This window comes from Hyaena hyaena, unplaced genomic scaffold (genome assembly GCF_003009895.1).
Source record: "Hyaena hyaena isolate Hyena2069 unplaced genomic scaffold, ASM300989v1 scaffold_690, whole genome shotgun sequence".
Lineage (NCBI taxonomy): Eukaryota > Metazoa > Chordata > Mammalia > Carnivora > Hyaenidae > Hyaena > Hyaena hyaena.
In genome coordinates, this window is record NW_024081323.1 from 570942 (window position 1) to 588308 (window position 17367).

General features: G+C 34.8%; 1 long non-coding RNA gene across 1 annotated transcript in view; it reads right to left on the reverse strand.

The window, feature by feature from the left end:
* Positions 1–226: 226 nt before the first annotated feature.
* LOC120220361 overlaps positions 227–17367 on the reverse strand; it is a 31054-nt gene continuing 13913 nt past the window's right edge. The window contains exons 2-3 of the long non-coding RNA XR_005525550.1: positions 5601–5669; positions 227–686 (exon numbers count right to left, since the gene is read on the reverse strand). This is a non-coding gene — a long non-coding RNA (uncharacterized LOC120220361). The remainder of the gene's footprint in view (positions 687–5600; positions 5670–17367) is intronic.

The window sequence follows — 17367 nt, forward strand, 5'->3', positions numbered from 1 at the left end:
TCATCATAAGTGGCATTATTTTCATAATATCAATTTCCAGCTGTTCACTACTCATACAATAGATATAATTAATTTTGTAAATTGATCTTCTATCCTTGTAATTTCATTAAATTCATTTACTAGTTCTGATAGCTTTCTTTATAAACTTTGTAGTTTTGTTTTTTTGTTATTTTTTGTTTGTTTGTTTTTTTACCTCTTATTCTTTCTCTACCTGAATGACCAGGCTAGAATCTCCAGTATAATGTTGAAGAGAAATAATGAAAATGTATCACCTTGCTTTGCTGCTAATCTTAGAGGTAAAGCATTCAGTCTTTCACCATTAGTATAAACTATTAGTATTTCTTATATGCCCTTTGTCAGGTTGCAAAGATTTTTTCCCACTGTGGATATTTGAAAGCATTCAGTCAGACGCCACAGAGAACACAAATGTGAGACTATTACTTAGAGGCAAAGAATAAGGTACAAAAGCAAAAAGAGATTGGAAGCAAGCAACAGGTGTCTGAAAGATATTCCACAACAGATTTCCCAGGGCTACTATTCATATGTCTGTATCACACATGTATCATCCTGTCTTCATCTTGATCAAGCTTGATCTGTGCAAGGAATTTTGGCTTCAGGACAGTTCCGTGAGAAGCTTCTATTGGCCATTTAATTGGTCACGCAGGCTTGTCAAATGGTTAGGCCAGCTGCAAACATCAATAAAGAAACTGATCATTAGGGTCATCAGAAGGGTTTCATACCTTAAAACAATATGCAATAAACTCAAATGCCATTATGGGCCTAAAAGTCACAAACCAGACATCCAGGCATTCCTAGAAACAAAGAGCTTTTCTACTCTAATAGTAAAACAACTCATTATCTCCTTAGAGTCTGAAATGCACTTCTATGCTTACTTTGATAAAAGTGTTTATCAAAAATGGATGGTATATTTTGCTAAACATTTTTTTCTGCATCAGTTCAGACAATTACATGGTTTTACCTTTGTGATCTGTGAATAAAGAGAATTACATTGGTCAATTTTTAAATCTTAGAATAAACAGGTATCCCTGAGATAAACCCTATTTGGTTTACTCTTAAATTTGATTTCTAAAATTATGTTAGGAACTTGTACATCTGTGTTCATAAGGGATATCCATCTTCAGTTTTCTTTTTTTGTAATGTTTTTATCTGGCTTTTGCATCAGGATCTTAATGAGCTTATAGAGTTGGAAGGTGTTCCTTTCTCCTCAACTTTTGGGAAGACTTCTGGTAGAACTGGTATTATTTTCTCTTTAAATATTTTCTAGAATTTTCCAGTGAGGTATCTCATCTTAGATTTTTCTTTATGGGAAGGCTTTAACTAATAATTCCACTTCTTTACTAGATCTACGGCTGTCCAAGATGTCCTATTTTTTAAGTAAACTTTGTTGGTTTGTGTCTTTCAGGAACATTTTCTAGTTCATCTAAATTGCCAAATTATTGACCTAAAACTCAATACGTTACATTATTGTTCTTTGAATGGGAATACAGTTTGTAGTGCTATCACTGTTCTCATTCCTAATTTGGTCATTTGTGTCTTCTTTACTCCTATTTTCTTTATTAGTCTGGCTAGAGGTTGATGAATTTCATTGGTACCCCAGAGAAGCAGTTTTCACTTTTAATTTTTCTATTTCCATTTATTTTTACTTTCCACACTAATGACGTCAGTTCTTCTATTTCCTTTCAGTTTAATTTTCTCAGATTTTGCATTTCTTCACATAGAAGATTACTCAATAATTTTCTTCTTTTTTATAGTTTTTTAGTGCTATAATTTTGTAAGTACAGTTTTAACTACATCTCAAAATTTTTGATATGTTGGTTTATTTTTATTCATTTCAGAATATTTGTTAACTTATTTTTCCTGTGTTCATTGATCCATGGATTATTCAAAAATTTGTCCTAAGTTTCCAAACATTTAGGGATTTTCCCAGTATTTCATTGTTTTTGGTTACTCATTTAATTCCATTTTGGTCAGAGAATATCCTTTGTTTCATTTGAGACCTTTTAACTTGAGACTTCTTTTCTGGCTCAGAATATAGCCTTTCTTGGTAATGCCGTGTGCGTAGTAGAAATTAACAAGTGTTCTGTTAAATGGAATATTCTGTAATTATCAATTAGTTCATGTTGACTAGTAATCTTGTTCATGTTTTTAGTTACCTTGAGGACAACAGATTTATTTTATCACTCATTGAGAAAAGGATGCAATCTGGCCCTTTGGATGTGGATTTCTCTGTATTTTTTCTTATAGTACCATCAGATTGTTTTTCATGTATTTTGAAACTCTGTTGTTTGAGGCACATACATGGAGGACTGTTATATACTAGGGCTGGATGAAATGATCCCCTTTATCATTATGAAATGACTCTCTTTACCCCTTGTAATATTCTTAGTTTTGAAATCTATTATGTCTGAAAGTACTACAGCTATTTCAGCATTGTTTTCACTAATGTTACTATGGTATCTTTTCCCATCCCATTAATTTTTTACCATTGCCATATTTATATTTAAAGTGGGTTTCTTTTAGGCAATGATAGTTGGATCTTATTATTTTATCCAATCTAACAATCTCTTTTAATTGGAGTGTTTAGACCATTTATATTACATGTGATTATTGATATTATTGATTAAATGATCTCCTTGTTATTTGTTTTCTATCTGTTCATTTTTTTCTTTTTTTCTTTTGTTTTGCTTCTTTTGGGTTGATTTTTTTATGATTCCATTTTATAACCTTTTGGGGTTATTAGCTGTAATTCTAAATGGTGGAAACTAAGCATATGAAAAGATGCACATCTTGAGTCAGTAAGGAAATTCAAATTAACATTACAATGAGACACCATCATATACCTACAGAATGGATAAAGTTAGAAAGTAAGATAACAAACATTGGTAAGAAAGTGAAATAACTAGAAGTCTCATGCACTGCAGGAGAAAATATAAAAGATGTATAGCCACTTTATAAAACTGTATAGAAGCTTTCTTAGAAAGTTAAATCCATACTTATGTTATAATCTAGCTATGTAACAATTAGATATTTAGGCAAGAGAAAAAAGCATATGTTCACATAAAGATTGCACACAAATATTCACAGCATCTTTAGTCAAGGTAGTAAATTGAAAACAACTCAAATGCCCATTAAAAGGTGAGTGAATAAATTGTAGAATATGTATGCGATGGAATTAAAACCTGCAACATGGACGAATACCAAAATAATTATTTGGAGTATAAGATGTCAGATAAAAAGGGGCTCATAGTGAATGATTCCTGTGATGGTTAATTTTATGTGTCAACTCGATTAGGCCATGGGATGCCCAGGTAGCTAATTAAATATTATTTATGGGTCTGTTTGTGACGGTGTTTGTAGAAGAAATTCTCATTTAAACTAGTGGACTGAGGAAAGCAGAAGTTCTTGCACAATGTAGATATCATCCAATCCACTGAAGACTTGAATGGAACAAAAAATATGCATCTTTAAGGTAGAACATTGATCTCCTTCCCTAAGTGCTCCTGTTACTCAGGTCTTTAGAACTGGACTGGAATCTACACCACTAGGTCTCCAGCTTGCTTGCTCGCTCTCTCTCTCTCCATTTCTATAAAATTCTAAAAAATGTATAGTAATCTACAGTGATAGAAGTAGATCAGTGTTTGCCTGGGGATGGGGTATGGTGCAAGGAAGTGAGAAGAAAGAATTACAAAGGCTAATGGAAAAATATTTAGGATTAACTAATAAGTTCATTATCTTACCTATGATAATGGGCCCTCAGATATATAGATGTACTTAGCTTAATAGGTATTAAACACTAAATTACGTAGGTCAACTGTATCTCAATAAAGCAGTAAAACAAAATCAACGTAAGATATTTGACACTAAATTCAAGTAGAAAGTGGAGGAAAAATCTGTTATAAAAGTTCTAAAATTTGATGATCACTGAGTACTGGGGCAGTTATAAGAAATATGAAACTTAAACTGTCTCTTGATATGGTGCCTGGGTGGCACAATTAGTTAAGCAAGCACCTGAGTCTTGATCTTGGCTCAGGTTATGATCTCATGGTTTGTGAACTTGAGCCCTGCATCAGGCTCTGTGCTGATGGTGCAGAGCCCACTTGGGATTCTGTCTTTCCTTCTCCCTGCCTCTCCCCTGCTTGTGTTCTTTCTCTCAAAATAAATAAATAATCTTTAAAACACTTTAAAAAAAATTGTGTCTTGATGTTAATGGATATGTTCATGAAGGGAGTTTATGATTAAAATGGCCCCTGATTTTGGATGGTGCTAAACACCAGCAGCTTCCTCTAACTTTTCACTAAAACGATGTCTCCATATGGTACAGGCAGAAAACAATTGTCTTCTATTTCCCCTTTACCTGTCCAAAAACTCTTCCATGGGACTAGTTATGTCCTGTTCTTTAGTGATATCTAAGGGATCTTTCATGGCTTTATCTGGTCTTATTTAGTAGTTACAATGTCCAGACTCATCTCATTGTCAAAACCCAATTTCATTTAGAGTCAGTCTGTTCAGGTATGGAGTCTGCAGTAAAAAAGGGAATGTGCCTTCACCTTCTCTTTTCCTCTCTCTTACCTACCCTTAGCTTGCTAACTCACATTTCTATCCTATTCAGGGTGAGAAAAGTTGGAAGAAAAGAGAGGTAGGGGAAGGAATGGTTTTACTTATCTAGCACAATTGTGATTTTGCTTTAGCAAATATTTAAATTTGACTCTTCTCTCATGGGAGGTTCTATTGTACTTCCAGTTACTTGAGTGGTAATATCTTTTCATTTGTCCTTTGCACCCCAACTCACAATTCCTCCCTCATCCTTGGACTTCTGAATGTGTACCCATTTGGTTGGAGTAATATCATTTCTGCAAATGGTCCTCTTTAAATTGATTACTGGGGCACCTGGGTGGCTTAGTCGGTTGAGCGTCCGACTTTCGCTTAGGTCATGATCTCGCGGTTCATGGGTTCGAGCCCCGCATCGGGCTCTGTGCTGACTGCCAGCTCAGAGCCTGGAGACTATTTCTGAGTCTGTGTCTCCCTCTCTCTCTGACCCTCCCCTCTTCACGCTGTCTCTCTCTCCTAGAAATAAATAAAATTAAAAAAAAAATAAATAAATAATAAATAAATTGATTCCTAGCCAGTTTTTTTTCACGTTTGGCACAGCGTAGATTGCAGAAAACATTCACTTATCATTGTAGGACATGTGTGATAGCTACTTCATCTCTCTGTGTCTCAGGGGTTCCTCAGATGCTTGCATGCTATTTTGTCACTCCAGAGCATATATATCAAGGTCTCCAAATGATTTGATTAAAACTCTGTGAGTGACTTCAGTTAAGAATAAAGTACCATCCTTGCTTTTCTCACCCTTTGAGTAGGGGGAAACTACAGGGGTGGGGTGGGGTGGGAAGGTGAGGAAGAGTGGAATGCCATAGCAGTTCAACAGCTTTATCCAAAATGAAAAAAAAAAAATCTCTTAGTTTTTTCAACCTCAAAACGTGTATATGCTGATGAATATTTAACTAGAGCTTGAAAAAAATTTTCATTTTTCTTTCCTTACTGTTTTCTTTGCTAGTCCAAAGTAGGCAGTGTATTACCTCAGTGTGGAATGTGGAAGCACTTGCTTGCTATTGTTTTCTTCTTGGAATCTGAAGTCTCAGCCAGAACTAAAACAGAAAGGTTTTCATTTTTAACATCCGGTTAGAAGAATGTATGTTGCCAAGGATAGGATGTAATTGAATTTGACTATCAAAATCTGTGGTTCTCAGAATAGAAGACTGCAAGAAACATCATTTAGTAGGATCTTGAAAGTACATTTGATTAGAGTTAGAATATATATATATATGTATATATATATATATATATATATATGCACATGAAAAAAGGAAATAAATGAAGGTAAAATATATATGAAGGTAAAATAAAACATTTTATTTGTATCATCTCTAGTTGATCTAATAGACACGAGTTTACTTAAAATAATAATAGCAACAGTATATTTGTTGATTATAGCTTATGGATAAGTGAAATAAGTAACAGTGACATTACTAGGGATAACAGCGATGAACTGGGGGGTGCTATTATAAGAAATCTGCACTATCAGTGTAGCATCACAGCATTATGTGTGTATATATATATGTGTATATAGTTTATTTGCATTTATTTCAGACTCTGTCAGTATGGTATTAGGGTTTGATTTGTATAACAAAACAAGATTATGTGGAACTCTAAAAATGTCAAAATGTTGGAAAAAAATCTTATTAATATAATAATTTTCCATGGAAGTTACCAAAATAAAAATTATATTTTGAAAAATAGTTTGTTTTTTATAATTTCACAGATTTATACAAACTGACATTTAAAAAATGACTTTCTTCTTGCAACTAATAATGCATGATTGATTGTATTGGGCATGGGATAATATGAGCAAATGCCAAATCATTTTATTATGTCTTGAAGTTACCATTTAGAGTTTGAGGTTGAAAAATTCATAACAAATTAAAATGATAAAGTCTTTAAAACTATTTCATACAGCAGGTGGAAATAAGTATAAACTTGCTAGGAGGTGTGTCAAAGACAAAAATCCAGACAAGTAAGGAAAATGATTCTATTCAGGCATTCCAGTAAGGAGAGCACCCAAGATCTCAATATCAGAGTTTCTTAGCTGGGTGGTTTGCTTTGAACATATATAAGCAGGGATAAACAGTTTCTAGGTAAGATAATTATATAATAAAGATTGTTCTTATAACCAAGGAGAGGTCTCAGTCAGTCAGCTGAATAAGATATATTTATCTTTTTGTCTAGCTAGTATGAGGAAATAAACATTTCTGCTAATCGTTTGAGACAAAAAATGGGAATTTCAAAGGTCTGTATCTGACCTTGAAATAAGGAAGGGGTTATCTGTGAATCTTCAGGGAGTCACAAAAAAAAAGAATAAACTGTGAATTTCATCCAAATCATGTGGGGAAGCATGGTTCTTTGCTGTGAGCCATTTCCTTGGACACAAAAGTTTAGAAGATTCTAGAAAATAAAGTAGTGCTGGAGATTTTGTAACCACCACTTTTTTCTGGGAGCAGAAAGATCAGGTTAGGGTCAGCAATGTCACAGTTACTTCTGGGAAGGGACCAAAAGGTTAAATTAGCAAATATTTCTTCCTGTAACTTTTTTAAATGATGGCATTGGTGTTTTACAAATAAACAAATAGTCTCAACTTCCTGCCTAACACATAACGAGGTTGAAATTCATCAATCCCATTCTCACAACAAGAAAAAAGCTGAACTAACTGAAGATTAAAAACTCTATATTTAGGCCACAGGGAAGAGGGTAGGTAAAGGGGAGTGGGAGGTACAGACTTCCAGTTATGAAATGAGTAAGTCACAAGGATACAAAGCACAACATAGGAAGTACAGTCGGTAGTACTGTAACAGTGTTGTATAGTGACAGATGGTAGCTGTGCTTGCTGTGCGCACAGCATAATGCACAGACTTGTTGAATTAGTATGTTGCACACCTGGAACTTATGTAACATTGTGTGTCAACTAACTTCAGTAAAAACAACCACCACAACTCTACTTAGAGTCACCAGAGAATTGAAGTCACAGGGCAAACCACTGCCCTGAAAACTAGAGACAAGGGAATATACAGTTCACAGTTTCCCAAGAGCAGAAACAGCCACAGGCAACAGCAACAGGTTGTAATATTTATGTGCACAACATTTTGCCTAGAGTCAACAATGATATATTATACACTTAATTTCTTAAGAAGAAATCTCATTTTCAATGCTCTTTCTACAGTAAGATATTTAAAAAAAAATAAACACAAGTATAAGTGACTAATTGCTAGTGACTGCTCTTGGACTACCTTGAGAGATTACAAACTCCTGGGCTAAGCCTGAAAAGGGCTGCTGTACATTCTGAGTTTTACCCCCAGGAGTCAAATTCCTCAAGATGAAAATCAGAGAAAAATTCTGTCATGTTTCTGGCAGGGAGGCATGGGATGGGGATTAACGAATTGGAGATCTGCTTAGAGTTCTGTCCTTTATAACAAAGGTCTGGCCTCAAATAAAACTATTTTACCAGAAATAATGTCATTCACAACTGAGGAAGAAATAAAGACTTTCTTAGACAAACAAAAATTGAGGACATTTGTTGACAGTAGACCTGCTTTGCAAAAAACGTTAAGCGTTTTTCAGAGAGATGAGAAATGATATAGGTCAGAAACTCAGATCTATAAGAAGAAAGGAAGAGCATGAGAAAAGGAAATAAATGTAGGTAAAAGAAAACATTTCATTTGTATTATCTCTAATTGATCTAAGAGACACCAGTTTACTTAAAATAATAATAGCAACAGTATATTTGTTAATTATAGCTTATGGATAAGTGAAATAAGTAACAGTGATATTACTAGGGATGACAGGGATGAACTGGGGATGCTATTATAAGAAATCTGCACTATCAGTGTAGCATTACAGCACTGCGTGAACATGAACTTCAGTTACTTATAAATATGTGCTAAAACTCTAGGCATTCTCTAAAATTTTTTTAAAGGAATATAAGTGTTTTGCTAACAGAAGTGAGAAATGGAGTCATATTAAATGCTGAACTAAACCAGAAAAGGGGGGAGGATTGTAAAGGACAAAACAAAGCCAGAACAAGACCAATGAAAGAAAACAGTAACAAATATCATATAATTTGAGATTTAAGTATGTTAAAAAATAAGGGAATATTGAAAAATATACCAGGCTAGCAGTAATCAAAATAAAGTGAGAGCAATGATAGTCATTTCAGATAAAGCATACTCAGAGCAAGAAAAATCATCAGGGATAAAGAGGACATCACCTAAACATAAAGTTCTCCAAGAAACATACAATCTCCAAGAAGAGGTAACAATCTTTAATGTTTACATGCCTAACAAGAGGATGTCAAAATATTCAAAACAAAAACTGACTGAACATCAAGGAGAAATAGACATATCCACTACTATTGTTAAAACCGTCAACATCTCTCAATTGATAATCAATAGCTCCGGTGGGCAGAAAATCAGTAGGCACATAGTTGAACTGAACAGCACCATCAATCAACTGAATCTATTGACATTTATAAAATATTTCATCCAACATCAGAATGCACATTCTTCTCAAGCTCATATGGAACACTGACCCATGTAGACCATATTCTGGACCAAGTAACACACCTTAACAAATTTAAAAGAAGAGAAATCATATAAAGTAAGTTCACAATTCCCAATGGAATTAAACTAAAAATAAATATAAATAACAGAATGATAACTGGAAATTCCCCAAATATTTGGAGATTAGATAACATACTTCTAAATAAGACATTATTCAAATAAATCTCAAGAGAAATTAAAATATACTTTGAACTAAACAAAAACAAAAATATAACATATCAGAAGTTATAGGATACAGTGATAACAATGGCCAGAAAGAAATTTATGACATTGAATGTATGTATTAGAAGAGAAGAATTCAAAAACCTAAGCTTCCAAGTTAGGGAACTCAAGGAGGAAGAACAAATTAAATCCAAAGTAAGCAGAAAATAAGAAGTGATAAAAATAAGAACAGAAACAAATTAAATTAAAAGCAGGAAATAATTAGATAAAACCAATGAAATAAAAAACTAGTTCTTTTAAAAGATCAATAAAATATATAAACCTCTAGTCAGGCAAACCAAGAAAAAAAGACAAAAGATACAAATTACTAGTTTATGAAATGAAAGAGGGGCCATTAATACTGATTCTATGGATATTAAAGGAGTAACAAAGGAATACCATAATTAACTCTATATCCACAAATTTTATAACTTCAGTGAAGGGGAACAATTTCTTGAAAGGTCCTGCTGTTGTTGGGGCCAAATTTTAAAAACCATTCATTGTTGTTTTCAACAAACTTAGACCACCATGATTTTTAAATGTTTCTGTCATTTTTATAATGTTTTTCTAACATTGAATTGACATTTGCCACTTCTCTTACATCTTAAGACAATAACAAAAGCAAACACCTATAACTAGATATCTGCTTATGCATCCTTTTTTTCTCTCTCAGTTATTTGTTGGTGAATCTTCACTCTGGCATAGGAATCTGCCCCATCATGCATAAGGAAATCCATCTGGATGCCAAAACTCAGCACAAGGCTTATCGACAACTCCATAACATGGAAGAGAGAATTTTCTTTTTAGATTTAGGAAAATAAACATCTTAAAATTATTTATTATAACAATCTATAGAAAACAGAGGACATATATGGGAAGATCTATTTAATGTTCTTTCAAAAGATAAAGAAAAACTACCTGAATCCTTTCTAAAAAACTGACTTGATTATGTTACTGGATAGGAATCACAATTGAAAACTCAAACTATGTTCTGTTGGACTCTCCTAGATAATCAATAGGGCAAAATGCAATTCATCATAAAGTCTCTGTTAAGAATTGTCACTGGAAACAAGCCTTCTGGAAGGAATGGTCACATGATTGAATCTACATGTATGGGCAGGGTATACCATACTTTTACAGTGTAATTTGGCTCATGAACCAAAGGAAACAATTTCCTTAACTTAGTTGTTGTTTCTAATTCTTTCACTAAAGTTTGCTACCAAATTCTAAAGTCCAGTGACATATTATTATAACTGGGTAAGTAATAACTTCACTTATGTCTCCTATAACAAAGTTAGCTTATATATAATACATATCATTCTAATAGTGATATTATGTAGTATGATGTTAATCATGTATAATTTACTTACTCATACGTATGATGGTAAATATAATGGAACATTTATTCCATAGTTACCATTAAATAAGCTCAATAATAAAATTCTTAAAATAGTAACATATAATTTTCTACAATTAAACATGTTTTACAGTAGGCATAAGCAGATATTTCCAAAGTATTTCCCTTTGACACTGTAAGGTGCATATGATTTTCCTAACTACTTTTATTCATTATATTGACTTCAAAAATCAGTGACATATGTTTAACATTACCTGTTAAGGAAATTCCAAGTTTATATTCGCTAGTTAAAGTAAGCAAATGCTTAGAAACATAGAAAGTTCTTATAAACTGTCACTGCCTGTCACCTGTCAATGTTAACATTTTAAAACTAGTAGGGATGTATTCACTGGTTGGAGTGATCACATAAAAACTATGCCCAGACAAAGTTTGGGGAAATGAACATAAAAGTTTCTTGCAGATGAAAGAAGATAAAAGAGAATATTTGAAGAGATCTCAGCTGGGCTTCTTCCCACTTTGCATGCTGCCTGGAATAGATGGTCAGGAGTCTTCTTGAGATCTGAGGAGGGAGAAGGAGTGTCCTACCTGGGGTAGTCATCTTAGGATAATCTAGAAAAGTCTGTGTATCTGAACTAGCCAATATGTGTGACATGATCAATGTGCAAGCTGCCACCATGCATAGACTTCTCAGGATGTAAGAGCAATCAATGTATCTAGACTCTAGGGTATCATATCCATCTAACTGGGCTGCCAGTTTATCTCGAAAGACAGAGATGTCCTTTTCCTAGCATCTCTTTGAAGGCTGGGAGTGGTCCTGCCTCTATAGCTAGGATGTTGCCATAGGCAAATTGCCACTGAAGTGGGATGTTTTAACATCTCATCTTGGAATTCAAACTTCTGTTGCTCCAGCAATATCCTAGCTGGGTATGTCTGAACTGTCTATCATTATCCCTAATAGGCAAGTAGGAAGAAAGTGATCTCTGGAAAATAGCTTAAGTCCAGATAATCTGGACAGTAGGAATATCTTCTTCCCCAAACTCTCTTCCCAGTAAAAACCATCTTAAACCTATGGGTATGTAAGTTGCCCAATAGTTGCCCTCCGTCACCTTCAGAATCTGAGTAGACTAAAGTCTCAGTTTTACCAATAACTGGTTGAACAACCCTTTTAATCCCTTTGGGCCCTAGTTAACTCCTCTAATCAAGTAAGCAATAGAATTTGACAATAAAGATTCTGGAGCTAAAACCCAGATCCAGTATTTTCTGTCTGAGTGACTGTAGACAAGTTATTTAACACTTCTGTGCCTCAGTTTTTTAACCTGTAAAATGGAGATCATGGTACTTCCTACCTCAGAGAGTAGATATAAAAATTAAATGAGTTAATATATATATGTGTCCTTAGAACAGGACCTGGTATGTAACAGGCATAATATAAGTCTTTGATACTATCTTTATTACTATCATCATCATGGCATTTTATCAGTAACAGAAAGTTAGAAAGGTTTGCATGTGATAACTGAATGTTTCTCCATTCAATAGCCAGTGAAATCATGTAAAAATTACACCTACATGCAACTTTAGAAACATAATTAGAGAATTAAGTAATGTTAATTACTTAATTAATTAAGTAATATTAATAGATAGCAGTATTTCAGTGGCATTTAAACATTTCACTGGGCTGATTTTCTGTGCTAACTTTTCTGTGTTTTAAAAAAAGAATGTGTAGGGACACCTGGATGGCTCAGTCAGTTAAGCATCCGAGTTTGGTTCAGGTCATGATCTCATGGTTCATGGGTTCGAGCCCTGCATTGGGCTCTGTGCTGACAGCTAGCTCAGAGCCTAGAGCCTGTTTCAGATTCTGTGTCTCCCTTTCTCTCTGACCCTCCCCTGCTCACGCTGTCTCTCTCTCTCAGAAATAAATAAAACATGAAATAAATGTATAGATTAATGTATCATTTTTAACAAAAATGTAAACTGCAAAAATACTTATATCTGATAAACAGCAATGACAAGCCTGTGGAGAAGAGAACTATTATTTAACACATGGTGGCTAGAAAATTGGCTAGAAAATACTTCTATAAAAATAAATTCCTAATGAAGAGAAATTTCAATTTTGAGAAGTTAAATGATAAAAAAGAGAGAAAATATGTGGGAGAATTAAGGAATCTCTAACTAAGGATAGATTTTGTAAGGTTAAAATGCCTCACAACAATATTTAAGAGATGAGACAGGACTTCTGGTACAGTAGAGTGAAAACCCTGGTATATCTCCACAAAAGCAACATGGTATCAGCAAATCAATTTTTTCAGAACTCTAGAAATTGGGGCGCTTGGGTGGCTCAGTCAGTTAAGTATCCAACTGTTGATTTTGGCACAAGTCATGATCTAATAGTTAGTGAGATTAAGCCCCATACTGGGCTCTGTGATGACAGCATGGAACCTGCTGGGGATTCTCTCTCTCACTCTCTCGCTCTCTCTGCCCGCTCCCCCCAAAAGAACTCTAGAAATTAACCAAGGCTTACAACAATCTAAAGAGTGATTATTCAAGAAAAAAACTACTGACCTTTAGTAAAAGCAGAAGGGTATTTGATGCTGAACTTGGCCTACTCCCATTTCCCTGTCCACAAAAGTGCAATTTAAAACCACAGTAAGATACCATTTCACATCTACAAGGATGTCTAAAAGACAGATAATAACAAATGCTGATGGAAACATGGGGAAACACATTGGTCAGGATAAAACTGCTGCAACCACTTTGGACAATGATTGGCAATTTCTCAAGAAGTTCAACATTACCCTACCATATGACTGAGAAATCTCACTCCTAAATTATCTGCACAAGAGAACCGAGAGGATATGTTCACAGTTTTCTAATTCATCATATCTGAAAACTGAAAAACTGTCCATCAACTGCAAAGACAAAATAGACGAAAGACAAAATGTGTCATATTCATACAATGAAATACCATTCATCAGTAAAAACTGCTGACATAGGTTATGTCATGGATGAACTTCATAACATTATACTAAGTAAAAGAAGCCAGGAATAAGACACCACGTATTTTATGGTTCTATTTTTTTATGAAATTTCCACAAAAAGGCAAATATTTACAGAAAGCAGATTAACGGTTGCCTGAAGCTGGAAAAAAGAACAGGGATTGACTATAAATGGGCAAAAGTGATCTTATCAGAGTAATAAAAATGTTCTAAAACTAATTTATGGTGATGGTTACACCACTCAATAACATTAGTCATCATTAAATTGTAATACACTTTAAATGAGTATATTTTATATGTTAAAGTACATACCCAATAAAAATTTTTACAAGCATATTTAAAAATAATCCCCACTTCCAGCAATCAGGGAACACTTTGCTGGGCACATTCTGGGATCACTGGCTTGGAAGTCTGAGGTCAGAGAGGCAGAGTTTCATTTGCTAATAATTTGCTATATCCAGTAGTGAGAGCAAGGATAGACAAGGGAATTTATAAAGCTGTATCTTGTGGAGCCTTTGAATAAAAAACCTATTGAAACAAAAATGACATTTATTTAAAAAGGATATTATCGGTATGAAGTCTAATTGTTGGATGATAGTCAAATATGTGTAAGAAGATTTGAAGCCAGTAGGGGACCAAGATGGCAGAAGAGCATGGAAGTTTTTCTGCATCTCTCGTCCCTGACATATAGCCGAATCAACACTAAGAAATCTTGCACACCTGGAAAACTAATTTGAGGATTAACACAAAAGTCTGCATGTACGTTGCACAGAGAGGTGAACTGGGGGAGAGAGAGGAGTGTAGGGAGCTGTTTTTACTAGCAGAGAGAGGATGGAGATTGGGGAAGAGTACAGGAAAAGCAACTCCCCCCCCCCCCCCAACTGAAAGCAGCTGGAGAGAAAAAGTCAGAGTGATAACAACCACAAGGAACTGAACCAAAGAGGGAGAAAGGAGAAAGGAGGGGGTTTAAATTCCATTAAGACTCTATAAAGAGGAAAGCACAGAGTCTGAAACTCTTCAGCTCAATACCTGGCAGTGTTCTTGTGGGTAGGGCAAATCCCTGGGAGCAGAAAGTGAGGTCAGAGGGGTCCAAGGACCACAAGGAGAGAAGAGGTTCCCCTGGTGGGAGGACATTTGGTAGAGGTGGTGGGGTCACTTCACAAAGGTCCCAGTGGGCCCCGGTACATTCACTGGTATAGGAACAAAAACATTAAGGGTGAAGATTAAGATGTGTGTTGTGATTTGCCCTAGTTTCTGAAATACTGCTGCTACACGATCATGCCAACATTTTCTGGGGCAGGCTGCCACCCATCCAGTCTCTGGGGATCAACAGTGGCATGGTCTCATGAATGTTACTGGGGGTGGGCCAGCACCTGGCCATTGCTCAGCAAGGCCCTCCCCCAGAGGTACAGAATGAGTCAAAGCTGAAGTCCCTCAGAAGTGAAAGGATGGGTAACATAGCCCCATCTGAGATAAATCTCACAGGAGGGAGGTGCCACTGGGAGCCTCACGACTAGGTCATGAACAATGCAGAAGTAGAGATTGACAAAGGAGGAGTACTTGATTGATGGTCGGCAGTAAGAACAGAGTTCTGATAGTAGAGACTGGGTGACGCCATTTTCACCCGTCCCATGCATACACACGCATACTACACGGCACCACAACAATTCACCCCAGTAAGCTAAACATCGCCATCTAGTGAAGAACACAGACATTTCACTATGCCCTGCCCAACTGGGCCAACCATGCTTTTGAGGAACACCACAAGACTCTTTGCCTGCTTAGTTCATGGACTATAAAGTATTTCATAGTTTGACTTCTAGGAGAAACTAGATGTAATTTCAGTCATTTTTCACTCTGTTGCTGGTTCATATATTCAGTTTATTTCTTTTCTTATTCTTGAATACAGAATGAGAAACAAAATTTATTTTCCATTTTTATAAAAAAGATTTTTCATTTTTTGACTATTTTTTTATTTTTGGGAATTTTTTGAACTCGATTCTGCTTCAACCATTTTATTTTATTCTGTTTTATTGCATTCATTTTTTCAATTTCTCAAAGGTCTCCCGTTTTTATCTATTTCTTTTTCCTTTTTTAATTTTCTTATCTTTCCTTTTTTTCTCTAACCTATCAAGTTTTTTCAACAACCAGACCAAAACACACATAGAATCTAGCATCTTTTATTTTACTTTTTGTGTTCTTTTAAATTATTTAATTATTATTATTTTTCTCTATTAATTTCTTTTCTTCCTTCAAAGTGATGAAACAAAGGAATTCACCACAAAAGAAAGAACAGGAAGAAATGACAGCTAGGGACTTAATCAATACAGACACAAGCAAGATGTCTGAACCAGAAATTAGACTCACAGCAATAAGAATATTACCTGGGGTGAAAATAGACTAGAATCCCTTTCTGTGGACATAAAAGAACTAACCTAGTAAGGATAAATTAAAAATTCTATAATTGAGCTGCAATCTTGAATGGATGACACAGCATCAAGGAAGGATAAAGCTGAGCAGTGAATCAGCGACATAGAGGACAAACTTATGGAGAATAATGAAGCAGAAAAAGGGAAGACTAAGGCAAAGAGCATGACATAAAATGTGGAGAACTCAATGACTCATTAAAAAAGAATAACATCAGAATCATAGGGGTTCTAGAAGATGAAGAGAGAGAGAAGGGGGTTGAAGATTTATTTGAGCAAATCATGCCAGAAAGCTTTCCTAACCTGGAGAAAGATACAGACATCAAAATTCAGGAAGCACAGAGGACTTCCATTAGATTCAACAAAAACCGACCATCAACAAGCATATGATAGTCAAAATTCACAAAATACTCAAGAAAGGAAAGATTCATGAAACCAGCAAGGGAAAAAAGTACTTAACCTACAAGGGAAGTCATATCAGTATTGCAGCAGATATAGCCACAGAAACTTGGCAGGCCAGAGAGGAGTGGCAGGATATATTCAATGTGCTGAATCAGAAAAAAATATGTAGTCAAGAATTCTTTATCCAGAAAGGCTGTCATTCAAAATAGAAGGAGAAATAAAGTTTCCCAAACAAAAATTAAAGGAGTTAGTGACCACTAAGCCAGCTCTGCAAGAAATTTTAAGGGGAACTAGCTGAGGGGAGAAAAGACCAAAAAACAAAACAAAACAAAACAAAACAAATAAAAAACAAAAGCAGCAAAGACTAGAAAGGACCAGAGAATGCCACCAGAAACTCTAACTCTACAGGCAACATAATGTCAATAAATTCATATCTTTCAGTACTAAACATCAATGGACTAAATGCTCCAATCAACAGGTAAAAGAATGGATAAGAAAACAAGATCCATCTATATACTGTTTATAAGACACCCATTTTAGACTTAAGATACCTTCAGATTGAAAGTAAGGGGATGGAGAGCCATCTATAATGCTAATGGTTGCCAAAAGTAAGCTGGAATAGTTATACTTATATCAGACAATCTAGATTTTAACATGAAGATTGTAACAAGAGATGAAGAAGGGCATTATATCATAAATTAGAAGTCTATCCACCAAGAAGATCTAACAATTATAAATAATTATGCTCCAAATATAGAAGCATACAAATATATAAATCAATTAATCACAAACATAAA